This window comes from Anas platyrhynchos, chromosome 5, assembly GCF_047663525.1.
Source record: "Anas platyrhynchos isolate ZD024472 breed Pekin duck chromosome 5, IASCAAS_PekinDuck_T2T, whole genome shotgun sequence".
Taxonomy (NCBI): domain Eukaryota; kingdom Metazoa; phylum Chordata; class Aves; order Anseriformes; family Anatidae; genus Anas; species Anas platyrhynchos.
The window spans coordinates 14,404,129-14,418,263 of record NC_092591.1 but is presented as its reverse complement, the minus strand read 5'-3'; the positions used below and the strand labels follow the sequence as shown (position 1 = coordinate 14,418,263).

Here is a 14,135-nt window from a genome sequence, read left to right as displayed (position 1 = left end):
ACTTATGGAAAGAGGAAACCATTCCATGTGACAAGCTCACCTTTTAACACCAGTTGGGGGACCTGTGACCACAGAGGGGTGATGCTGGTGTTTTGTAGATGCTCTGCCTTCCATAACCCATGTCTCAGCAGGGTGTTGGCTATGTTCCTGGTGATGGTCTTTGGGGTGACGTGGGAGGCTGGGATGTTGAGCACATGCCATCATTAAAGCACCTATATCACGTTTCTCAGCAATGGAGATGTTAACTCCCCATATTCAGGCCAGGTTTCAGTTTCAGCATTTATCCTGTGCCTACATAAATCTCCCCTGAAGTTTTGATTTCATACAGTGCTGTCCATTTGGTGCCTTAAACTGTACTGTGCAGTGCTGCTGTCTGCACTGCTGAACACCTGCTCTGCTTCACCTCAAAAGTCACCGAGTTTGGTTTGTGAGACAAGAGATTTTTTACTTTTATTTTTATTTATTTTTTTATTTATTTTTTTCACAGTGGTAAGGACTCAATTGGAGCTGTAACTCTCCCTGGGCAGGTGCAGAACAATTGGTGCTTTTGCTGGAGAGCAAGGCTGCAAGAGACTGGGAGGACTGAGCAGTGTGCTCAGGTGGCCAAGAAGGCCAACAGCATCCTGGCTTGCATAAGAAGCAGTGTGGCCAGCAGGACTAGGGAAGTGATTGTCCCCCTCGGCTCTGATGAGGCCACACCTCAAGTACTGTGTTCAGTTTTGGGCCCCTTGCTACAGGAAGGACATGGAGGTGCTTGAAAGAGTCCAGAGAAGGGTGACAAAGCTGGTAAGGGGTCTGGAGAACAAGTCCTATGAGGAGCGGCTGAGGGAGCTGGGCTTGTTCAGCCTGGAGAAAAGGAGGCTCAGGGGTGACCTTATCGCTCTTTATAAGTACATTAAAGGAAGCTGTAGAGAGGTGGGAGTTGGTCTATTCTCCCACATGTCTGGTGACAGGATGAGGGGGAATGGGCTTAAGTTGCACCAGGGGTGTTTTAGGTTGGATGTTAGGAAGAACTTCTTTACTGAGAGGGTTGTGAGGCATTGGGATGGGCTGCCCAGGATAGTGGTGGAGTCACCATCCCTGGAGGTCTTTAAAAGACGTTTAGATTTTGAACTTAGTGATACAGTTTAGTGGAGGACTTGTTAGTGTTAGGTTAGAGGTTGGACTTGATGATCTTGAGGTCTCTTCCAACCTAGACAATTCTGTGATTCTGTGAATCCTTCTCCATCCAAGGTCTTAGGGCACCCAAGGAATGGATCCACAGCTTGTACTATAAACTGTGGGCTGTAGTTGCAGCTGTGATTTCTGCATGATATTTGCAACCAATGGATCTGCCCCTGCTGTGTTCCCAGCCTGCTTAAAGCAAACCACTACGTTCCCAGTACTGGGTGCATATGAATTGTACCATAAGATTTCTATTGCTGATATCTGTACTCTGGGGCCAATTACACCCATTCCTTTCCAGGCTGGGAGAGAGGACAGCAAGGAGAGCTGCCCTGAAAGGCAGCCTGCAAAGCAGTTGGCTGCCGTGTATGTAGGAAGGAGCACAGAGCTGAGGAGGGTTTGCGACTCCGTGAATACTTTTAACCTCTCTGGTCCCTCGTGAACAGTTTTTTTTTTTTTTTTTTCCAGCAAGGGGTCCTTAGGGGAGCCTTCTTGTTATATTTTTCCTTGCACTTTGCAATTCCTCGGCTCTCTGTGGTATAAGGTAATCTTGGTGCATGAAATGCACGCCTGACAATTCTGCACTTAAATTAATATGTAAGAAATGTAGTATTAAAAAAGGGCCAGAAAAGACTGATTTGTTGTTGAAAGTGTTGTTTAATGCATAATCATTGAAAAGACTCTTCTACACAGAGAAGACAGGTTTCCTTGACATAAAGAATAGGCCTCGATCCCGTAATTATTTTGGCAGGTGCTTAATTCCCAAAGTGTGAGTTATCCTATGAAATTCAATGCACACAGTGAGACAAAGGAGTGGGAAGGGAGGAGGAAGGGATTACAGATGTTGAGAGAAAGGCAAGAGGAGCTTTCTGAACAAATGGGACTGAAAGAGGGATTGAAGGAGGAGAGGAAGGGCGATTGGCGGATAAGAATAGGAAGGCAATTCAGATCTGATGTTGAATCAGCATTTGCTGACATGAATGTGACACTAATGGAAAGGATTTGGGAGAAGAACAGTTATAAGCTAATAGATTTGTTCTCTTCAAAACATTCTGCATGCAGGTAATAACATGTATAGACTTCGTTTGTAATAACTTAAAGTGACATCTTTTGGTTTCAAAGAGAATTCACGGTCAGAAACAAGGGATGCCACACTCACCTGTTTTCCTTCATCTTTTCTTCCTACTTGAAATTTATTTCTGGAAGTCATTAAAATTCAGATCCCATCATTTGTAACAAATGATGTGAAGTGTTAGGTACAGTACTTGGAGTATATGTTTGTTGAAATGAAGAAAGAGATTCTTCCAACACTTTGGGATTTTATGAATGATTTACATCTGGTGCTAAAGTTCATAAATGAAACGTGGGAGAACCAGATGCTTCATTTCTTGACTGCATCGTGTCTGCACATACTGATGGTGAATTGAAAACAGGAATGTCTCATAAATCAGGAAAATCTATTTTTGTACTCTTGATTTCTATTCCGAACATCCATATAACACCCAAACAAATGTGGTAAAATTGGTTCCTTGAGAAACCCTTTATGTTTAGTAACAGTGTGGACATGTTAATAAAAAAAAAAAAAAAAAGAGAGAGAGAGAAAAAAAAAAGCAAGGGAACCAATCTTCAGAATAAAAAAAAAAAACACGCTCAAGATGAGGAAATGTTCTTAGATATCAGCAAGGAAGGCGGCAAACAGCAAGACTGAATGGGACTGTTAGGCAAATTCTGGCATTTCTACAAAGAGTTGAGGTGTGTGATATGGAAAGAATAGGGTGACATTTCACAAGTCTTGAGGGGAGGAAGGGGAAGAAATTAAAAGCTAAATTGTTCCTTTTGTTACTGGCATGATAGCTGAAGGCAGAATCTGGCCCATAGTTTGAATAGGAAGACTGATGCTCACTAGGAGAGATTTCCAAAGGGCCGAGTGAAATTCGGATTTAAAAAAATAAATCCATCAGTGTTTTGGAATGATGCCTTTTCTCACTGACATCGATTGGCCTAAGAACTGTACAGTTTGTTATTGTGCTTTGGCGTTGCCAGATTTTTTGCAAAAAGGCTTTTAAATATCATTTGTTGAATTATAACAAACGAATGAGCAAAAGTCAATGTGCCGATTTGCTTTTTAATAGGACTTATAGATTCAAGTTAGACCTACCCTACCCACTTCCAAATAAATAAATAAATAAATAAAATTCCTTGATTTCATAATATGTATTTATTCACATGTTTCAATTGATTATTCTACAGTTCCAAAAGTACTTGTGAGAAATGGCAGGGTATCAATATGTTTGATTGAGCAAGTTGTGCAGGAAAAAGTTACCATGTAGCAGCTGACGCGTGGTAGCTGCCCGTGTGCATCCTCAGCCTCCAACAAGCAGCCGGCAGTTGGAGTGGGCTCGGCCCCCAGCACAGGTGGGTGAGGCGAGATTGCCTCACCTTGCGATTGCTGTGGGGGGATATTGAGCATGCAGGCAGCTCCTGCAGCTCAGCAGAAACTTGTTATCTTGTGGTATCTTGTTTGTGTGTCTAAGCCATGGATGTGCATGCCTTGCTAGTTCTGTTAACAATTGAAAACAAATGTTTATTTAAATTTATTTACACATCCCACACACAGATTGAGTGTAGGTGTGTTGGCAGAAGTGAGACTTTAGGAAGGATTTCATAAAGGTGAAGGAAATGGCTTAGCAGCCAGGTTTCAAGGAGACTCCCCAAACGCAAGGAGCAACATGAGGCCGCGGAGGCATTTGTGATGGTATCGAGGTAGGCGCTGCTGGCAGAGCAGGTGGAGTTTGTGAGGCAGGGGAACTGACCTCAGTTTCAGAGGTAGGTAGACAGATTGTATAAACATGCACTAGCCTGTGTATCTGCTACTTCAGTGTTTCTTTCGTGGAAGTCAGTGGAAATTTTGCCTTTTATTTCAGTAAGAACAAGAGCAAACCTTTGGGGGGGGGAGGGAGGGGGAGGGAAATATTCCTCCACTGTTTGCTGGGCATTGCAGCCCCTTTCAGACTGAGATGTAGTTACCAAAAGTGGCAGATCTGTTCTGTACTCCTCTTGGTTACCTTCCTGCTCAAAATATGTCCCTAACTAATACAATTTGCTATATGTCATAAAACACAAAGGAAAGCACTTTTCACACCAAATATCAGAAAAGTGCTCTCTTTTCTCAACTGTAGAAGTAACAGAAATGATGTGTTCATTTTAAATTCCATTCATGTAGGCCCTAATAAAAGCTATTATAAAATACAATTGTGTGGAGACAAAAAGAGAGATAATATCACTATAGCTCAATATAAAATTTAAGTAATTAAGACATGAAAACTATTACACAATTTACTATGAATGCAACATGAATAATAAAATGTTTAACTATTTCACTTCTGTTTTTTTTTTTTTTTTTTTTTTTTTTTTTTTTTGTGTGTGTGTGTGTGTTTGAGGTTGGAATATTGCTGAAGATCTAAATTCCACGTTACTTCAGAAGATGAGCATGACTGAAAAGTAAGCTAGCTATGTTTTCCAAGTAAGTCATGTATTTTTAGATGTTGATATAAATATGGAACTTTGCCACATAATGGATTCTACATGAAAAATGTCAGTTTCAGGTGATTTTGATGGTAGCTGTAAATAAAACAGGACTTACTGAATGAGCTGTGGAAGTATTTCAGCAGTGCAGGCTAAGCAGGTGCATAATAGTTATGAAATTGTGTAGACAGACTGATGGATCTCAAGATTAAAATAAAAGCACCCATAAGGATACTGGAAATAAAATATTTTTAAAGCAGGAGTTGTTTAAGCTCTACACTTTGCTTTTATGTGATCCAGCCCTGCATCCTCTTCTCTGGTGGGCTTCAGCAACCCTACTGGTAAATGGTTGAGAGAAGAGCTCAGTCTAGTCTTTCTCTAGTTGAGTGAATATCATAATTCATTATCTTTAGTACACACTTTATTTTCTTGCACGCTGACATACGCATGACAGTCACAGGCGTGTTCCGGCACTGCCTAGTAACACTTAGCAACATCTGCTCTATGATCCAGCACATTTTTTTTCACTTCATTCCAATCTGATTGTGTATGTTTGTTTTCCTGCTCAAATTTGTGGCAAACAATTTGCTTCAGACTGTGTCCAGGCTCTCAATGGAATAGCGTTCTCCTGAATTGCAGGCACTGATAGCTCGTGTTGGTGGTTCAGTAGGTGGCACTCTTCCCCTTAGATCAGTCCCAGTCGGTGTCCCAGGTGTTACACGGTACACAAAGCAGTAGGCCTGCAGGAAGCTAGACTACAGACCCACAACTCACACTGCTGGGGTGTCAGGGATTAACATTCGCCATCACCCAGATTGGATTGTGTCCTCCACTGGATGCAGTTTGTGTGGTTTGTCTAGCATCCTTTGCTGCCATAGCAGGATACTTCATACCTGCCTCATGCAGAGGTCAGGAATGTGGACTGTCCTCTTCATCAGGGCAATACTGACTTTCAGGCTACAGTTCCACCCAAAGAAAGAAAATAAAGATATAGGGGTATGGAAACAAAGCCAAGAAGTGAGTAAGACACAACTCTGATCTCCAGCATGTTTTTTTAGGCTGATGCTTTCAAAAAAAACTTACTGATCTTGCTTGGTAAATTTGAGAGGAGCTTGTTTGCTAGGCCTTCAGAAGGTGACAATTTGCAGTTCCATTTAAAGTAATTTTGCAATTTTGTAGTTCTCAGAGCTTCAGCAGCCAGGTTCCAAATGTCTCAAACTGGGCACCCTTGTTTATGAATTGCTAGTTTTCATTTCTCTGTGCCTTAATGTTTTGCCTGTAAAATGGAATGGCGAAGGTTTTCATGTCTTACTACATGCTTCTAAGCCCCAACATGTAAATGGTTGTGATGTGCTTGATAAAAAATAAAATAAATTGAATTGAGCATTGTGTTTATACTTGTTTTTATGATGAAGAAGCTCATTAGGAAGACTACCTCCTAGACACTTACACATGCATAGTACATATAGTATATTATGGTCATTAAAAATGCCCTAAGTGGGCTGGAATGGAGAAACAAAGTCATCACAATCTATAAGTGAAGCAATGACAAATGACAGGCTCCAATTTTGGCCTAAAAGGTTTTTATTTTCTTTGTATTTATTCTGTACATCGCCATTTCTTCTTAAAATTGATAAATAACTTAATAACTTTTTATAAGTCACTAAGCTATTTACACACATTAAGATCAATCATTTAAACAACTAAGAAGTAGATGATACACAGGTTAAAGCTCAGCATAGACTTTATAGAGAAGAGTTGTAGGCTTATGGTTCCTTACTCTCCCTAGTAACTCATCCCATACGTAGTTTAATATTTAAGATATAAATTATTCATGAATAGTTTTTAGCAATCAGTGAATTAGCCACTTGCAATTAAAAAAAAAAAAAGACCTACTCTTCGTGTATTTAATCTGACTAAAGTCAGTGCCATCGCTGTGTGATTGGATCTCATCTATTTTTATCTGCTGCAGGAGCTGTTTGATCCAAAGGGGGCAAAACCATCTTAGAAACATGAGAAAAAAAGAAAAGGTAAATCATGTATATAGATGATAAGACCAAGACTTGACCTGTTGTGTGAACTACATTAATTCCACACACTGTATGCTGTTTTTTTTTTTTTTTTTTTTTTTTTTAAAGCCTCTATTTTGGAAAAACAATGACATTTTACAGTAGACAACTCTTCTTCTTCTTCTTCTTCTTCTTCTTCTTCTTCTTCTTCTTCTTCTTCTTCTCCTTTACCAAATAAGGCCTGAGAAAAAGAGTTTACTTCTAACCTTTGACTTAAATTAAGAACACTCTTTGAAGATGTTTGTAAGGAATTAACATTAAATCCTGCCAAATATCATGCTGTCCATTTTGCCAAGACTGCTTTGCCTCACTGCCTCATGGTCTTTTTCATGAGGCCCAAACTGCTGACAGAATATCACTGTAATAGGAAAAGACATCAGTTGGAACAGTTATTAATATAGAAAAAGACCATGTTAGAAAAGGGTTAGCCATCTAAATGGCCAAGTTCAACAAGACTCTATTAGGGTTGCATTATCTTCCTCCCTGGAGCATATGTGAATTTATGAAGCTTAGAAGGAGGCAAATTTAGCCTTATGCATACCTTTTTTCACTTGGTCATTCATTATTTTATTTTATTTTATTTTTTTTAAAGGCAGCTGTAACATCTTTATCTACTATAGCTTTGATTTCTTCTTATCTTCATAGCTACTACACAATAAATACTTACTTATTCACACATATCACATTGTGGAAAAGACATGCTAGTAAGAAAAGGCAGCTTTAGATGGGGGTGGGAGGTCACCTCAGACAGTAGTGAATAGAGATTAGGAATGTCTCACTCAGTGAGACATCAAAAGGTGTTATTTAGAGAGCAAGAAGAACACAAGAAGTTAGACTAACATAAAGTGTTGAGGAAAAGATTTCATAGAGAAAAGATGGCTGGTTATATGAAAAGCTGTTGAGATGTCCCAGGGAGATGTAAGAAGATTCAGACCCTGAAATTTGACTAGGAGAAAAATAGAAAACCCTTTAAGTGAAGTTTCAGTGCAGTAAAGACTAAAAATCTGATTGAATAGGTTCAAGGAGTAGGCTACAAGAAATTAATTCAGCGGGAAATTGTAGATGATGTAGACAGATAGAAATTCAATACGCTTGGCAAGAGAGGGAGAGGAAGACTGGATCATAATGGCAGAGGTATATAGGACGAAACATAGACATGCTAAAGGTAAAAGAGACTTCTCACCGTATACATCATTGTAATTACCATAAATCAGTGCAGGAGATTCTAGAAAGAGCTGAGTGTGCTGTAGTAAAAAGTTCTCATCTCGGGTCTTATTTATGCTCTGGTCTCTTCCTTAAAATTTATTTTTCTGGAAATTCTGTAACAAAGTTTATCTTCATTTCCTCTTAACTTCATTAAATAAGACAATAAGTTTGACGATCTTATTGCTGGATAGAATAAAATTTTATTTTCCATCTATAATAATGAATTCATGAAATGAAAGGAAAATATTCTGTTAAATTTTATTATTTTATACTAAGATGATAAAAGCAAAACTTTCCCCCCATTCATCATATTTAAATGGTAAGAAACATAGAACTTAATGTATTTAGAAGATAAAACGAAATTCAAATAAACAACAGCACACAACATTCATCTCAAATGTTATTCTCAAGCATGCACATCTCAGTAGTTTAAAATTTTTTATTAATATTTTTGTAACCATCCTTTGCCTACCTTTGTCCTGTTGTGCTGGGATGGGAATATTGATGCTAATCACAGGAAGAGTTTAAAACAAAATGCCATTTTTGTTTTGGATGTCCAGCTTGCTTAAAACTTGAGTATCTCATTGCTTGTGTTTATAGGATAATGGGCCAGTGTTCAAGACATGGATCCACATTATGCATTCCACAATGTGATGTGTCAGAGCAAAAAGTCCTGAGTTGGTGCGTCCTCTAATTATTCTGGGTTTGTGCAAAAGTCAGTCCCAGAAGTGAAACTTGTGCAGACAACCCCTTCCTCATTTACTTTGCTCAATCTCATAAATGATACCAACTATCAGCTTTGCTTCCAGAGGTTTTCCAGACCTCTGCTGTTTCTTTTTGGTCTTCCTGTCTTTGTCTGCTATTTTTCTCTAAGTCGACATACTCAAAGCAGAGCCTAAGAATGCGAAGATTATCCACTTCCAGTATCTTCTCTTCATGGACAGACTTGTATAGTATCTGCTGATGAATGACAGCTTATTGTTCTTTCTCATTATAGTAACATGTAAATCTACTGACTGTGACTAGGGAAACTGGGAGCTTGTTTGCCCTATAAACTTTCTCAAGTGCCTGCTGGAGGCACAGTGTGTTTCCCCAATCACCGTGCTTCACCAGCAATTTCTGAGAATGCAAAACAAACAAATAATCCTAATGTGCGTAGCATGTTACAGGCAGGAAGGATATGTTTTAATGTAAATTGACTTAAAAGTTCTCAGTCTGAATTGCCTGAAGTGGTTAGGAGTTAGCTGATGGTGTATAATAGCTGCTCAGGCATTTTTTCTTGCTTCTTGGTGCAGACAGCATTGATTGGCTGAGCTGATTATAGCCCTACACGTCAAAAAGGTGCAAGTTGATCTTAACACTAGAAAATCGGCTCTTGTGTGAGCAGGCTTAATGCATGATAAGCTATATGGTGTAGACATAAATTTTATGTGCTTAAAATTGAAGTGAACTTTGCTTGTATGACATATCCATGTAGATATGGCCAATAGCTGTTAGCTTCTGTTGCAGCTCTTATTTATTGCTTGTAGTTAAAGTAAAAATCAGTGCCATGCAATTTTATTCAATTCAGGAGAAAAAAAAAAGAAAAAAAAAAGAAGAAAAAAAAGAAACTAATTGTCCTTCTGCCAAAGTTTAAGTGCTACATTTTTTCATTAGAATTTAACAAATGTTCATCTTAAAATAGACTGACAATGGGTCAAACTGTTCCACTTTATCTGTTATGAACTTAAATTTTTATCAAAGCTAGTACTCACTCTTCCCAGAGCAATTTGTATTTTTGCTCCTGGATTTAACTATCAAATTTTCCTTTGAAACTACTGTTTAGCAGACATAGTATCCTAAAATATTTGAAAAAGATGACTGCTAGTCTTCCATTTTCACCTCTTGCATACAACATGTTATGTAGGTGTTTTGGGGTGTTGTTATGGTTTGTAAAACTTTATCTCTAATGCAGAAGTGGTGTATTCTTGGATATTCTTGAAAAAGGTAGCTGCTTCCTTGTCTGAGCTCTGACATTCCTCTTTATTTTGGCCAGCCATAACCATTCCATGAATGCTGTGAATAAAAGTAAGTTTGGAATATAAACTAATTCTTCCTTCTCCCTTAGATTTGTATTCCACTTCACCATTTGCAGAACCTCATCTTGAACAGGGACTCTTCTTGATGTCATAATATAACTAATAGTAATAATTGAGGAGTTAGGTGTGATCCAGTATGAGGAAGGGTAACTTCATCTTGCCCTCTTGTGGTAAAGTATATTAAATCCAGGATTTAAAAAGTGCGCTAAGCATTGATGGGATTAAACACACTACATGTCTTTAGGGAAGGCACATTCATTCTTTAGAGTTTAGTACTAAGTCCCACATTTAACTAAATCTGAAAAAGGAATGTAGATTCTGGCATATCTAAAAATGTTGAGCTGGATCTCTTGGTTCTTGCTTTGATGTGGCAATATTCTTCTAGTGCCTGAACCTGGGTAGAGGTGAAAATATAACACAGAGCCTTTTAATTTCATTGTGTTATTTATAACAATTATCTAAGTCAAATTAGAAGTAAATGGCTACTAATCTTTGTGTGTATGTGTATGTGTGCCCAACAGTTCCTAAATGCCACTAGGAAATTAGAGTAATTTTGATATTAAAATGATTACTACCACTTTTGCAATAAACTGATGCGACTTTAGAAGTCTGTCCCTGATATCTTTCATGATTTAGACATCACACAAGCTATAATTGTGCTATTAAAGGAAAGAGAGCTAATCTTTTTGCATTTGAAGTAAGCCCTCATCATCAGACCCGACAAAGCCAGACAGATCAAAAAAGAGTAAAAAAGAGCATTTAAGGAAATTAGTACAAGTGTCAGTTAAAAGGTAAAAATTAATGCACTTATTATTGAAATACAGTTGAAACCTACGTTCTTTTCATTTCTTTGATATTGCTAAAGCATAAAACATTCAATTAACTTTCCATTGTGTTTGGGGGGTAGTGGGGAAAGGCAAGCATTGTCAGTGAAGTGTTAGGTGTGTAGGTAGTGTGCGCAAGGCAAAAATGACTAGATATGAGCAGAGGGTATAGCAAAGGCTTTTACTTTGAAGTCGACAAAGCCAGTCAACTCCTTTAGTATGTTCCAGGACAGTGTTCTTGTATGTACACTACTTTTCCTGAAGATATAGTATTGAGTCTCTGAGAAGGTAGCATGCATTCCTTTCATCCTCACTGGGGAGTATTTCTTTTCCTGATTATTATTATCTACATCATTGAAACCTACATGGTTATGCACGTCTTTCCTAATAAAAAGTGAATACAAATAAATTGATAATATTTTGGGCCATTGAATAATAGTACTTTGCAACATAAGTGAAATAGATACATTAATTCCTACTTACCCTCAGCCATAAATATGAATTCCCATGGCTGCATTCTTTTATTCTTTGAAAGCTGTTACTACAAGAGCTGATTTGTAAAAACTGATTTAGGATATTTCAAAATATATTCTTGATTTACAACTGTTCTATGTTGGCAACACCAAAGCTGCAAATAATTTCTAGTAATGCAGTAGTTTTCCCATCGCCTGTGCTGTTTAAAGGGAAAGCAGCTTTATATATATATATAGCACTGTAATAGTATAAAATGTATGGATGGAAAATGTTAAAAATCATACAAAATAGGAATCTTTCTGAACCAATTCAGCTGGTTTGTTAACAAAACCTTTCTAATATATCAGTGAAAATTTTCCCCTCTAATTCTACCATCCTTACATTCTATTTGAATTTCAGTAATATTAAGATGATGCTGTAATGTTTAACATGCTTTAATTAAAAGTATTTGCTAATTGGCATAAAATATCTGTGTGATTATTTTTCAATATATTTATGATTTTGCAATAAGAGAACAGCTGCTAAATATTTTCTTACATGCTGATTCCACTTAATCAACATGCTTCTTAATGGAAGTGACAAAAGTTAGAAATTGTGTTTTACAAATGTGTTCCATGAAAACATCAGCATAATGACAAAGTCATGCCCTCTGGGGTACAAATGATCAGGTTTACCACAAAACACTTCTATATAGATAGCAGATAAATCTTAGTTTTAAAATTCTTTGCAATATTGAGCACCTTCCAAGCCAAATGTGTACTAGCACTTAAAGAAAATATTACCAGTTTTAACACCCAAACTCACTTGATGTTTTGATTATTATTCCTATTAATATGCACATGATAGAAGTTAATGCCATACTGACAGATTTAATGCTTTGTAAATGTGCTGAATTAAACTAGAAAGGTAAAAGCAGCCATTACCCTAAGACCTAGAAGAGAGACACTAATCAGCTGCCTTTCTTCCTCCTATCCTTTTTACAGATGGTTGGGAATACAGGTTTTATTTAAGATGCGAGGCTAGAAAAAGCTTAACCACAGGAAAAAGAAAAGGGCTTGACCCTTAAATATTGATTCCATTCTATTGATTACAAGAGATGGGGGTGGAGAGACTTTTTAAAATGTAAGTCTAAAAAAGGCACAAAGCAGAATTAGGTGAAAATCAGACTGAGCTTTGTTATTTAAAGGACTAAAGAGTTGCTGGATAAAAGGCAAAGTAGAGGGAGATCTGGGCACTCATGGAGTCCAGAGCTGGTATCAGGCCTCACAGACTAAACAGACAAAAGCCCTCTCCGTTCCTGGCAGGACTGCTGTGTCTGTAGACTGCACAGTCAGTGGAAGTTGGGATATTCAGCAAGGGGAGGATCTACATTTGCTGGTAAATTGCTTATTGTGAGCAAAGGGGCGTGTTGCTGAAGCTTCTTTTCAGCCATATTGAAAGGTAAAGCAAGAACAAAAAGAGCCCTCGTGCTCACTGACAAGTGAGGAGAAAAGGTACCAAGTTTGTAACCTTGCACATTGAGCTAAATTTTGGGAGTGAAGTGGAAAACCGGGGATTCTAGGGACAAACAGAATGAAAGACTGTTTTACATGATATTAGCCAAGAGAGGCTCTACTAAAGGCCATCAAAATCGCATGGCAAGAGGTTGAGCCTATAGAGTCCAGCTTCTTTAAGAAGCACTACATCTACATGAATGCTCATGTGCCTGATTTACTTGAGTAAAAGGCTCTGTAATTCTCATTGTCAAAGAACTGAAGTAGTTCTGTAGATTAGTGGGATGAAGAACTGCTCCCTTGGAATGTGCCAAAACCACAAAGAATTCAGTGTAGATACATTGACAAATGGAAACAAACACAGAAAAGTGTGTAATCCAAGGCAGTAATATATATTTTAACCCAAACCACTGCTGTACTCTCAGCATGTCTACTGAGCTTTTCCACAATGCATAGACCATACTGCTGACAGGACTTTCCCCATTCATTTGCCAAGAAAGCACAAAATGTGCTAGATTTTTTCTTTGCATAACTTTCTTAGAGAACGGTGGAATTCTGCAGAGAGATATGCTCAAAGGCATTTAAACTATATGGTATTTGCTGAAAAATTTCTGAATAACAAATTCAGATTTCTAAAATGGGCAGATGTTCCAGGACCCTGTCAGGGGACCTGCTGATCTCCTTGTCTGCATGTAAAACTCCCATTATTGTTAGTGACATTTCTACACAGGTATGTTTTCCTCACTACTTTTGGGTTTACATGGCAAGGTTTTCATAGCAGGGGGGCTGCAGGGATGGCCTCTGTAACAAAAGCCCAGAAGCTGCCCCATGTCAGATGACAGCCAGCTCCAGCTGGTTCCAAAAGGGACCCACCGCTGGCCAGAGCCAAGCCAATAAGCAGCATTGTTTGGACCTCTGTTAGAGTAGATGTAAGAAAGAAAAAAAACCCTGCTGTGCAACAGCAGCTGTGAGAGTGAGGTGTGAGAACCAGCCCTACAGACCCCAAGGTCAGAGCAGCAGGAGGGCAGGGGGTGCTCCAGGCAGGCAGCAGCAGTTCCGCTGTGGACTGTGGAGAGGCCCCTGGTGGAGCAGGCTGTCCCCCTGCAGCCCATGGGTCCCACATGGAGCAGATCTCCACGCCACAGCCCATGGAGGAGCCCCTGGTGGAGCAGGTGGATGTGACCTGGAGGAGGCTGTGGCCCATGGAGAGCCCCCGCAGGAGCAGGCCCCAGGCTGGAGCTGCAACCCGTGGAGAGAAGCCCATACAGAAGCAGGGGGTCTGGGAGGAGCTGCCGCCGGTGG

The 14,135-nt window shown here is 38.9% G+C and overlaps 2 long non-coding RNA genes across 2 annotated transcripts; one reads left to right on the top strand and one right to left on the bottom strand.

The window, feature by feature from the left end:
* The first annotated feature begins 3,775 nt into the window (after positions 1-3,775).
* On the top strand, positions 3,776-10,053 carry LOC106017482 (uncharacterized). The gene is made up of 4 exons (XR_005266449.2): positions 3,776-3,990; positions 4,605-4,687; positions 6,662-6,719; positions 8,565-10,053. It is a non-coding gene; the product is annotated as an uncharacterized lncRNA (long non-coding RNA).
* LOC119717236 (uncharacterized) lies at positions 6,726-8,568 on the bottom strand. Its single transcript, XR_005266450.2, has 3 exons — positions 8,437-8,568; positions 7,963-8,077; positions 6,726-6,939 (listed from the first exon to the last, which is right to left on the bottom strand). It is a non-coding gene; the product is annotated as an uncharacterized lncRNA (long non-coding RNA).
* Positions 10,054-14,135: the final 4,082 nt, after the last annotated feature.